Source organism: Triticum dicoccoides, chromosome 2B (genome assembly GCF_002162155.2).
Source record: "Triticum dicoccoides isolate Atlit2015 ecotype Zavitan chromosome 2B, WEW_v2.0, whole genome shotgun sequence".
Lineage (NCBI taxonomy): Eukaryota > Viridiplantae > Streptophyta > Magnoliopsida > Poales > Poaceae > Triticum > Triticum dicoccoides.
Window position 1 is genome coordinate 504823833 of NC_041383.1, and position 12607 is coordinate 504836439.

The window sequence follows — 12607 nt, forward strand, 5'->3', positions numbered from 1 at the left end:
ACACATATCATGTGGCGAATAAAAATATAGCTCCAAGTAAGGTTACCGATGAACGAAGACGAAAGAGGGGATGCCTTCCGGGGCATCCCCAAGCTTAGTTGCTTGGTTTTACTTGAATATTACCTTGGGATGCCTTGGGCATACCCAATCTTAGGATCTTTCCACTCCTTATTCCATAGTCCATCGAATCTTTACCCAAAACTTGAAAACTTCAACCACACAAAACTCAAAACAACAACTCGGAAGCTCCGTTAGTATAAGAAAATAAAACCACCACTTAGGTACTGTAATGAACTCATTATAAATTCATATTGGTGTAATATCTACTGTATTCCAACTTATCTATGGTTCATACCCTCCGATACTACTCATAGATTCATCAAAATAAGCAAACAACACAATGAAAACAGAATCTGTCAAAAACAGAACAGTCTGTAGTAATCTGTATCAAACGTATACTTCTGGAACCCCAAAAATTATGAAATAAACTGATGGACCTGAGTAATTTGTCTATTAATCATCTGCAAAAAGAATCAACCTAAAGTCACTCTCCATTAAAAAATGGCAGCTATTCTCATGAGCGCTAAGGTTTCTGTTTTTTACAGCAAGATTATATAGACTTCACCCAAGTCTTCCCAAAGGTTCTACTTGGCACTTTATTGAAACAAAAGATATAAAACATGATTACTACAGTAGCATAATCATGTGTACACACAAAAATAGTAAGGATAAATATTGGGTTGTCTCCCAACAAGCGCTTTCCTTTAATGCCTTTCTAGCTAGGCATGATGATGACAATGATGCTCACATAAAAGATAAGAATTGAAGCATAACGGGAGCATCATGAAGAATATGACTAGCACATTTAAGTCTAACCCACTTCCTATGCATAGGGATTTTGTGAGCAAGCAACTTATGGGAACAATAATCAACTAGCATAGGCAGGTAACACAAGCATAGCTTCAAGAATTTAAGCACATAGAGAGGAAACCTGACATTATTGCAACTCCTACAAGCGTATGTTCCTCCCTCATAATAATTTTCAGTAGCATCATGAATGAATTCAACAATATAACCAGCACCTAAAGCGTTCTTTTCATGATCTACTAGCATAGAAAATTTACTATTCTCCACATAAGCAAAATTCTTCTCATGAATAGTAGTGGGAGCAAACTCAACAAAACAACTATCATGTGATTGAAAATTAAGATCAAGATGACACGTTTCATGGTTATCATTATTCTTTAAAGCATACGTGTCATCACAATAATCATCATAGATAGGAGGCATGCTTTCATCATAGTAAATTTGCTCATCAAAACTTGGGGAACAAAAAATATCATCTCCATCAAACATAGCTTCCCCAAGCTTGTGACTTTGCATATCATTAGCATCATGGATGTTCAGGAAATTCATACTAACAACATTGCAATCATGCTCATCTTTCAAAGATTTAGTGCCAAACAATTTAGAGATTTCTTCTTCTAGCACTTGAGCAAAATTATCCTTTCCATCGTACTCACGAAAGATATTAAAAAGGTGAAGCGTATGTGACAAACTTAACTCCATTTTTTTTCTTTTGTAATTTTCTTTTATAAACTAAACTAGTGCTAAAACAAGAAACAAAAAGATTCGAATGCAAGATCTAAAGATATACCTTCAAGCACTCACCGCGCCAAAAAAGAGCTTAGTTGACGGAGTGTGAGTACCCTTTACCTAGCATCCCCGGCAACGGCGCCAGAAAAGAGCTTGATGTCTACTACACAACCTTCTTCTTGTAGACGTTGTTGGGCCTGCAAGTGCACAGGTTTGTAGGACAGTGGCAAATTTCCCTCAAGTGGATGACCTAAGGTTTATCAATCCGTAGGAGGCGTAGGATGAAGATGGTCTCTCTCAAGCAACCCTGCAACCAAATAACAAAGAGTATCTTGTGTCCCCAACACACCCAATACAATAGTAAATTGTATAGGTGCACTACTTCGGTGAAGAGATGAAGATACAAGTGCAATATGGATGGTAGATAAAGGTATTTTTAATCTGAAATAATAAAAATAGCAAGGTAACTAATGATAAAAGTGAGCGTAAACGGTATTGCAATGATAGGAAACAAGGCCTAGGGTTCATACTTTCGCTAGTGCAAGTTCTCTCAACAATAATAACATAGATAGATCATATAACAAGCCCTCAACATGCAACAAAGAGTCACTCCAAAGCCACTAATAGCGGAGAACAAACGTAGAGATTATGGTAGGGTACGAAACCACCTCAAAGTTATTCTTTCGGATCGATCTATAAAAGAGTTCGTACTAGAATAACACCTTAAGACACAAATCAACCAAAACCCTAATGTCACCTAGATACTCCATTGTCACCTCAAGTATCTGTGGGCATGGTTATATGATATGCATCACACAATCTCAGATTCATCCAACCAACATAAAAGTACTTCAAAGAGTGGCCCAAAGCTACTACCGGAGAGTCAAGAACGTGTGCCAACCCCTATGCATAGGTTCCCAATGTCACGAAACCCGCAAGTTGATCACCAAGACATACATCAAGTGTTCTCATAAAAGACTCAATCCGATAAGATAACTTCAAAAGGGAAACTCAATTCATCACAAGAGAGTAGAGGGGGAGAAACATCATAAGATCAAACGCATAGCTACTGGTACATACCCTCAACCCCGAGGGTGAACTACTCCCTCCTCGTCATGGATAGCACCGGGATGATGAAGATGGCCACCGGTGATGGGATCCCCCTCCGGCAGGGTGCCGAAACAGGGTCCCGATTGGTTTTGGTGGCTACAGAGGCTTGCGGCGGCGGAACTCCCGATCTATCTTCTGTTCTGGAAGTTTTAGGGTACGTAGGTATATATGGGTGCAAGGGGTACGTCGGTGGACCTCCGGGGTGCTCACGAGGCAGGGCGCGCGCCCAGGGGGGCGCCTCCCACCCTCGTGGGCAGCCAGGGACTCCCGTGATGTGCACTCCAAGTCCATCAGGTTGCTTTCCTTCCAAAAATAACTTCTCCAGTTGATTTCGTTCCGTTTTGACTCCGTCTGATATTCCTTTTCCTCGAAACACTGAAATAGGCATAAAACAGCAAATCTGGGCTGGGCCTCCGGTTAATAGGTTAGTCCCAAAAATAATATAAAAGTGGATAATAAAGCCCAATATTGCCTAAAACAGTAGATAAAGTAGCATGGAGCAATAAAAAATTATAGATACGTTGGAGACGTATCATTGTGGTCTATGTATTCACACATGTATTACGATTTCTGGATAACACAATTATAGCATGAATAATAGACAATTATCATGAACAAGGAAATATAATAATAATAATTTTATTATTGCCTCTAGGGCATATTTCCAACAGTCTCCCACTTGCACTAGAGTCAATAATCTAGTTACATTGTGATGAATCGAACACCCATAGAGTTCTGGTGTGATCATGTTTTGCTCCCGGAAGAGGTTTAGTCAACGGATCTGCGACATTCAGATCCGTATGTACTTTGCAAATATCTATGTCTCCATCTAGAACGTTTTCACGAATGGAGTTGAAGCGACGCTTGATGTGCCGGGTCTTCTTGTGAAACCTGGGCTCCTTGGCAAGGGCAATAGCTCAGTGTTGTCACAGAAGAGAGTGATCGTCCCAGACGCATTGGGTATGACTCCTAGGTCGGTGATGAACTCCTTCATCCATATTGCTTCATGCGCTGCCTCTGAGGATGCCATGTACTCCGCTTCACATGTAGATCCCGCCACGACGCTTTGCTTGCAACTGCACCAGCTTACTGCCCCTCCATTCAAAATATACACGTATCCGATTTGTGACTTGGAGTCATCCAGATCTGTGTCGAAGCTACCGTCAACGTAACCCTTTATGACGAGCTCTTTGTCACCTCTATAAACGAGAAACATATCCTTAGTCCTTTTCAGGTACTTCAGGATATTCTTGACCGCTGTCTAGTGTTCCATGCCGGGATTACTTTGGTACCTTCCTACCAAACTTACGGCAAGGTTTACATCAGGTCTGGTACACAGCATGGCATACATAATAGACCCTATAGCCGAGGCATAGGGGATGACACTCATCTTTTCTCTATCTTCTGCCATGGTCGAGCATTGAGCCGAGCTCAATTTCACACCTTGCAACACAGGCAAGAACCCCTTCTTGGACTGATCCATATTGAACTTCTTCAATATCTTATCAAGGTATGTGCTTTGTGAAGGATCTATGAGGCGTCTCGATCTATCCTTATAGATCTTGATGCCTAATATGTAAGAAGCTTCTCCAAGGTCCTTCATTGAAAAACACTTATTCAAGTAGGCCTTAATGTTGTCCAAAAGTTCTATATCATTTCCCATCAAAAGTATGTCATCTACATATAATATGAGAAATGCTACAGAGCTCCCACTCACTTTCTTGTAAACGCAGGCTTCTCCATAAGTCTGCATAAACCCAAACGCTTTGATCATCTCATCAAAGAGAATGTTCCAACTCCGAGATGCTTGCACCGGCCCATAAATGGATCGCTGGGGGAGACTTGCTGTGTACCATACCTCTCCCCCTCCTACTGATAATCATGAACTGACGCTAGGGGCTCCATGATCATCATCGTCACCGGCATGACACCATGATCTCCATCATTGTGTCTCCATGAAGTTGTCTCGCTAACTATTACTTCTACTACTATGGCTAACGGTTTAGCAATGAAGTAAAGTAATTACATGGCGTTATTCAGTGACACGCAGGTCATACAATAAATAAAGACAACTCCTATGGCTCCTGCCGGTTGTCATACTCATCGACATGCAAGTCGTGATTCCTATTACAAGAACATGATCAATCTCATACATCACATATCATTCATCACATTCTTTTGGCCATATCACATCACATAGCATACCCTGCAAAAACAAGTTAGACGTCCTCTAATTGTTGTTTGCATGTTTTACGTGGCTGCTATGGGTTTCTAGCAAGAACGTTTCTTACCTACGCAAAAGCCACAACGTGATATGCCAATTGCTATTTACCCTTCATAAGGACCCTTTTCATCGAATCCGATCCGACTAAAGTGGGAGAGACTGGCACCCGCTAGCCACCTTATGCAACAAGTGCATGTCAGTCGGTGGAACCTGTCTCACGTAAGTGTACGTGTAAGGTCGGTCTGGGCCGCTTCATCCCACAATACCGTCGAAACAAGATAGGACTAGTAACGGTAAGCATATTGAACAAAATCAACGCCCACAACAACTTGTATTCTACTCGTGCATAGAATCTACGCAATAGACCTAGCTCATGATGCCAATGTTGGGGAATGTAGCAGAAATTCAAAATTTTCTACGCATCACCAAGATCAATCTATGGAGTAATCTAGCAACGAGGGGAAGGGAAGTGCATCTACATACCCTTGAACATCGCTAAGCGGAAGCGTGGCAAGAACGCGGATGAGGTAGTCGTACTCGTGGCGATTCAGATCGCGGTCGATTCCGATCTAAGCACCGAACAACGGCGCCTCCGCATTCAACACACGTGCAGCCCGGTGACGTCTCCCATGCCTTGATCCAGCAAGGAGAGAGGGAGAGGTTGGGGAAGACTCCGTCCAGCAGCAGCACGACGGCGTGGTGGTGGTGAAGGAGCGCGGTACTCAAGCAGGGCTTCGCCAAGCACTACGAGAGACGAGGAGTGAGAGAGGTAGGGATGCGCCTTGGGAGAGAGAGACTCATCTGTTGGGCAGCCCCAAAACCTCCACTATATATAGGGGGAAGGGAGAGGGGGAGGCGCCCTAGGGTTTCCCCTAGGAGGGGGGGCGGCGGCCAGGGCAGATGGGATCTCCCCTTTGGGTGACTTGGCCCCCAAGCCAGGAGGTGGGAACCCTAGATGGGGCGCCCCAAACCCCCTGGTCACGTGGGAATAGGTGAGGGGGGCGCACAACCCCTTAGTGGGCTGGTTTGCCCCCTCCCCTTGGCTCATGAAGCCCCCCCCCAACTTTAGGATATTCAATTGATAATCATGAACAAGAAAATTAATGATGGTATTGTGTTAACACAAGAAAAGTATGCTTTGGATCTCCTGACTAAAGTGGGTATGAAAGACTGCAAGCCAGCGCCCACACCCTTATCCAGCACTGAAAAATTATCAGCTCATGATGGAGAGCCACTTGGTCCAGAGGATAGTACAAGGTACAAGAGTATTCTAGGTGCATTACAGTATTTGACTATTACAAGGCCAGATATTTCTTTCTCAGTAAACAAAATATGTCAATATCTGGGTTGACCGCCTTACGCGAAACATGTTGAAGCGTAGACACTATGCTGTGGTAAACAACAACTATGCCTGTATGCTCTGCCAGAATCCTCCTGAGGAAGCACTTGAACACTTATTTTTCTTCTGCCCCTTTAGCCAACGTTGTTGGGACAAGGTTGGTTTGACATGGTCGCGTGATGGCAACAGGATCTCCACCCTGCATGAAGGTAAAACCCGTTGGAGGCAACCATTGTTCATGGGCATCTTTTTGCTGGCCGCTTGGAGCATCTGGAAGGAGAGAAACAATGAATTCTTCAGAGGAGTGCCACACTCCTTTGCTGCATGGCTTGATAGATTCAAACATTTGTTGGGCCTCCTTGCTCATAATTGTAAAGAAGAGCTTCGTCCCTTATTAGACTCTTTCACCCAAAACTTGTAGAAGGCACAAATTTTCTTCTTTCCATATATAGGGTAGAGGGGGACCCTGCAAACCCCCCCCCCCATGTAAACATGTAACACCCGTCTGTGAGTAATACAAAAGTCAGTGGGAGCCTCTCCCACTGTCGTTCATTGTCAAAAAAAATGTCAATATCTGCATGCACCAACAACAGTCCATTGGACTGCAGCAAAGAGAATTCTCAGATTTATAAAGCATACAATGAACTTAGGATTAGCATACATGAAGTCATCATCTACCTTATTAAGTGCCTTCTCAGATGCAGACTGGGCAGGTGACATCGATGACAGGAGGTCAACAGGAGGTTTTGCAGTATACTTTGGTCCTAATTTGATATCCTGAAGTGCTAGGAAACAAGCTAATGTGTCAAGGTCCAGTACAGAAGCAGAGTACAAGTCTGTGGCCAATGCTACTGTAGAAATCATTTGGTTACAATCACTCTTGAAAGAACTTCGAGTACCTACAAGAGAAACTCCTTGCCTATGGTGTGACAACCTTGGGGCAACCTATCTATCAGCTAATCCTGTGTTTCATGCTCGCACTAGGCACATTGGGATTGACTATCATTTTGTCAGAGAAAGGGTGGCAAACAAACTTCTTGATACTTCAGGCGCAATCTCACCTTGACCAATGTGTGATTGAGAGGGGCTGTTGAGAATAGTCTAGAATCATCTAGATATCTTGTACAGTTGGTTTAAGTCAGAAGATAAGACTAGACCGAACCTTCCTAGTTTGTTAAGATTCGTAGCTTTCCTCTTATCATCTTGTACTCCAAGTCTTGCCTTGTATATGCCGTGATCTAGGACTATTCTGATCCTATACAAACACGCAATCAGCGGCCTACCAAGGTAGATTGATATGCTTCCAAACTTACACTCTCTCCTGAAGATGACTTAGTGGTCCGATGATGATGGCGGCTTCTAAAACGTATGCATATGGTGTGCGCTTTAGGTAGGCTGCACCGGCTGTTGGTCCCGATGCGTTATGTGGATGGATCGGTGATGACATCAATTTTATATATGGAGAGTGAGAGCACTACACATTATCGAGTTTGTAGGTGAGTGGTGGCTTCAGGTGGATTGATGTATATTCTTGTCAGATCTTTGCGAAATAATTAATAAAAATGGCCGCATACATCGATTAATACAGAGACCGGGTTTAACCTCCTTTTTTCAAAAAGAAAAAAGAAAAGAAAAGAAAACGTCTGTTACATGCAACACAGTTGTGCACGGGTGAATCGTGGGTTTTACCTCTGCCTTCCCATCAGGTTCAAGTTCATTTGACCGGGTTTTTTCACCGTCCTGCCCTGCCCTGCCCCATCGAGATTCGCTCAGTAAAAATTACAGCTTCTGTAAAACGTGATCTAAACCAGAAAACGGGAAAAGAAACGAGGCCACTTCTGGGAACGGAAAGCCGTGGACGCAGGGGCCTCCCTGCCGTCCCTCTTCGGCAGTGCCTGTCATCCAGCCTTATCGCAGCGTAATTACGTTGTGATGTCACTCGCCGCAATGCTACGGATCGATCCGTTCCGTTCCATTCTCCAAACTTAATGCTTTCCGTCCGAGAAGTTTATCCATGATCGATCGCTGTGATGAGAGTTGAGAGCTTTAGTTGTCGCGTGATTTGATTTCGATCGCCTTGGTCACAGCGCCCAGTCCCTTTCGGAAGAGCAAGAAAAACTCCATAGCCACGAGACGAGAGATGTCGAACCGGCTGTGGGGGCGGGACCCTCCTGGAGCCCCAAAACCGGAAGGAGAGAAGGGCAAATCCATGCAAGGAACAAGGGAGGGGAGCAGGCCCTGAGTGGGCAGTAGGCGTTAGCGTGAGATTCCAAGCCCTGATGTGTCTGTCACGTACACTGTGCCTGCCATGGGAACTGTCAAGCCATAACGCTGGCCCGTCGGCCTCACCACGAGAAAATATTCCCCCCGTCCTCTCACCGCTTTTGTTGGCTTCCTTTCCTTGTGCCCCGTCACTTGTCCCGGCCGTGTTGCTGTGCACACAAGTAGCACGGGACTAGGCAATCCATCGAGCATCGACCTTGCTGGCCGGACGCATGCATGTGGCCGGCCACTGGATCTGGTTTGCTGTGCAGGGCGTTTGGCATGTACCCAAGCACGCGCGATCGGCCTACCATGCATGCCTTTCACCGGAACGATCGAGGTGCATGTACGTATAGTTCTGCACCGGCGCGGGCGGGTGGGACATGATCGATGCTGCCTCGAATCCAGGTGGAGATGTGTGTGTTTGCGCGGGACATGGCCCCGGAGATACGCGGCGCGGGCAGATATACCGGTGGACACGTTGCTTTCTCCGTGTCCGTGAAACACTCCGCCTCCATCCACACCATGGCAGGTACGATTCATCACTGTATGTTGATGCAAAAATTGCCATGCGCGGGGGACACGAAAAATGGCAGACAAGCTTATACTGTACGCATGGAAGCGATGTATAGTGTCCAAATAGAACAGTCTCGGAGCAACAACCAATCCTGTAATCGGCCAGAGGAGTAAAATTTAAGACCAACTCCAACACGACCTGGTCCGGCCGTGTTCGTTTGGAAATAAACGGACAGAACGCGGCCCAACATACGGATGTAAAGTGATAAATGTTTTTTTTTCGCTTTTAACCCATTCCCGACGGAACTTTGGATCGCGTTTACGTTGAAACGGACACGCACGGACGAGCGGGACGCGCGTCCTTGTCCCCCCGGCACGTCGGTCGGGGACACAGTCCACTTTTCTCTTCCCCTGCCCTCCCTCCGCCTTGCCCCCGGCCACCACTGCCGCCATCGGTCTGTATCCACATTTTCTCGGCCGCGTCTCTTTCCTACAAGGCCGTCCGAACCAAGACCACGTCATGGCATAGCCGGCCCACACCCACGTTTCATAGGAACTTTTTGCCAGCGTTCATGGTTCTTTGTTGCCGGTGCGAAAGAAGTTACGGCCGCCGGCGCCGCCCATTGACCCCAACAACCTCCGGCGGGCGTTGCATAGTCGCAGGGCGCCCCCCGCCAATGCCAACCATACTTAGCTGACGTTTTGCTCCTCTATTTTTAGGGTATCGGCTAGAGTTGCTCTAAAATCTCGCCGACCCTTATAATTCCTGTCGTTTTATAGGTTTTGTTCTTTCTTAGGCCCAAACAGGTCCGGTAAAAATGGCGCAGCCCGTAAAAAAATACACACGGCCCATAAAAATCCCCTTTCGCCGCTATATGTACGGGACACGGCGGGTGTTTTAGGTTTCGCGTCCTTCTTATTCTTGCCCCCCTTCGCCGCAATCCACCCTCCTCCGACGTCTAGTTTCCTTTCTTCGGCGAGTGATTCCGCACGCTTGCTTCCAATTTTCGCAGATCCATGGCCGACGGAGCTCGCGGGCGTGGGGGCCGCGGCGGGTCACCGATGCAAAGCGTGCCCGACATGACGCGGAGGCCGGCAGCTCTAGCCGGGCCGACGTCGAGCCATGGCGTTCAAAGCAGGTGCATGCTACTTCTTGAGCTTGCGTTGATTTTTCCCTTGAAGAGCAAAGGGTGATGCAGCAAAGTAGAGATAAGTATTTCCCTCAGTTAAAAACCAAGGTATCAATCCAGTAGGAGGAAAACAGAAGGATTGCACCTACACAAAAAAATAAATACTTGCACCCAACGCGAAAAAAGGATTGTCAATCCCTTCACAGTTACTTGCAAGGATGAGATATGACAGAAATAGGTATAAAAATAAGTAAAAATGCAAAATAAAGTAAAGGTAAATAAGTTGCAGCAAGGTATTTTGTGTTTTTGGTTTTATAGATCTGAAAATAATATGATAAAAGTAGACCTGGCCATAGTTTTCATTAGAGGCTTCTCTTTTGAAAGAAAGCATACAGTGGGTAAACAAATTACTGTTGAGCAATTGATAGAAAAGCGCAAAGTTATGACGATATTTAAGGCAATGATCATGAATATATGCATCACGTCCGTGACAAGTTGACCGACTCTTGCCTGCATTTACTACTATTAATCTACACATCGCCCGCTATCCAACATGCATCTAGTGTATTAGGTTAACAAGAATGGAGGAACGCCTTAACCAAGATGATATGACATGATGTAGAGGGATAGATCCAATCAATATCAATAAAACCCACCTTTTTATCCTTACTGGCAACAATGCAAATACGTGTCATGTCCCCTTCTGTCACTGGATATGAGCACCGCAAGATTGAACCCACTACAAAGCACCTCTCCCATTGCAAGAAAAATCAATCTAGTTGGCCAAACCAAATCAATAGATTGGAGAGAAATACAAAGCTATCTTAATCATGCATAAAAGAGTTCAAAGAAGACTCTAATAATATTCATAGATAATCTGATCATAAATTCACAATTCATCGGATCTCAACAAATGCATCGCAAAAGAAGATTATATCGAATAGATCTCCAAGAACATCCAGGAGAACATTATATTGAAGATCAAAGAGAGAGAGAAGAATCCATCTAGCAGTAGCTATGGACCCGTAGGTCTGTGGTAAACTACTCACACATCATCGGTGGGGCAATAAGGTTAATGTAGAATCCCTCCGTGATCGAATACCCCTCTGGCGGAGTGCCGAAAAAGGCCCCTGGATGGGATCTCACGAGAACAGAAGCTTGCGGTGGCGGAGAAATATTTTTGGTGTGCCCTCTGGTATACAGGGAATATTGGGGTATTTATGGAGCAAATATTAGGGTTCAAGGAGCATCAGGGGCCCCACAAGCTTGAGGGCACCCCCTGGGCGCGCCTCCCAAGCTTGTCGCCAACTGGTGGTCCCTTTGACCCCCTCCTTCCTGTGTGTCTTCTGGTTCAAGAAAAATCCTCAAAAAGTTTTGTTTCGTTTGGACTCCGTTTGATATTGATTTTCTATATAAAGATAAAAACAAGGAAAAACAACAACTGGCACTTGGCACTAGGTTAATAGGTTAGTCCCAAAAATTAATATAAAATAGCATAATAATGCATATAAAACATCCAAGATGGATAATATAATACTAGTAAGGAACAATAAAAAATTATAGATACGTTGGAGATGTATCAAGCACTCCCAAGATTAACTCCTGCTCGTCCTCGAGTAGGTAAATAATAAAAATAGAATTTTTGATGTGGAATCCTACTTAACATGTTTATCAAGTAATATTTGTTTTATGTGGCCTAAATATTCAGATCCATACAATTCAAAACTAAAGTTTAATATTGACATAAAAACAATAATACTTGAAGCATACTAAAAAGCAATCATGTCTTTTCAAAATCGCATGGCTACAAAAAGTTATCCCTATAAAATCATATAATCTTGTCATGCTCCATATTCTTAACACAAAGTATTTATCATACACAACCCGATGACAAGCCAGCAATTGGTTTTAACACGCTTCAACTTTTTCAACTCTCACACAATACATTAGTGTGAGCCATGAATATAACACTATGGATGGAATAGAAAGGTGGTAGTAGACAAAAAGAAGAAGGAAGTGCTCACATCAACTAGGAAAATTAATAGGCTATGGAGATGACCATCAATTGATATCTATGTGAGTGAGTAGGGATTGCCATGCAATGGATGCACTAGAGCTATAAGTGTATGAAAGCTCAAAAGAAAACTAAGCGGGTGTGCATCCAACTTGCTTGCTCATGAAGACCTCATGCATTTGAGGAAGCCCATCATTGGAATATACAAGCCAAGTTCTATAATGAAAAATTCGCACTAGTAATATATGAAAATGATAAAATAGGAGACTCTCTATCATGAAGAACATGATGCTACTTTGAAGCACAAGTGTGAAAAAGGATAGTAACATTGTTCCTTCTCTCTTTTACTCTCATTTTTTTTCTTTTTCGTTTTGTTAGGAACTTTGGCCCTTTTTTCTTGGGCTCTTTTGGCCTCT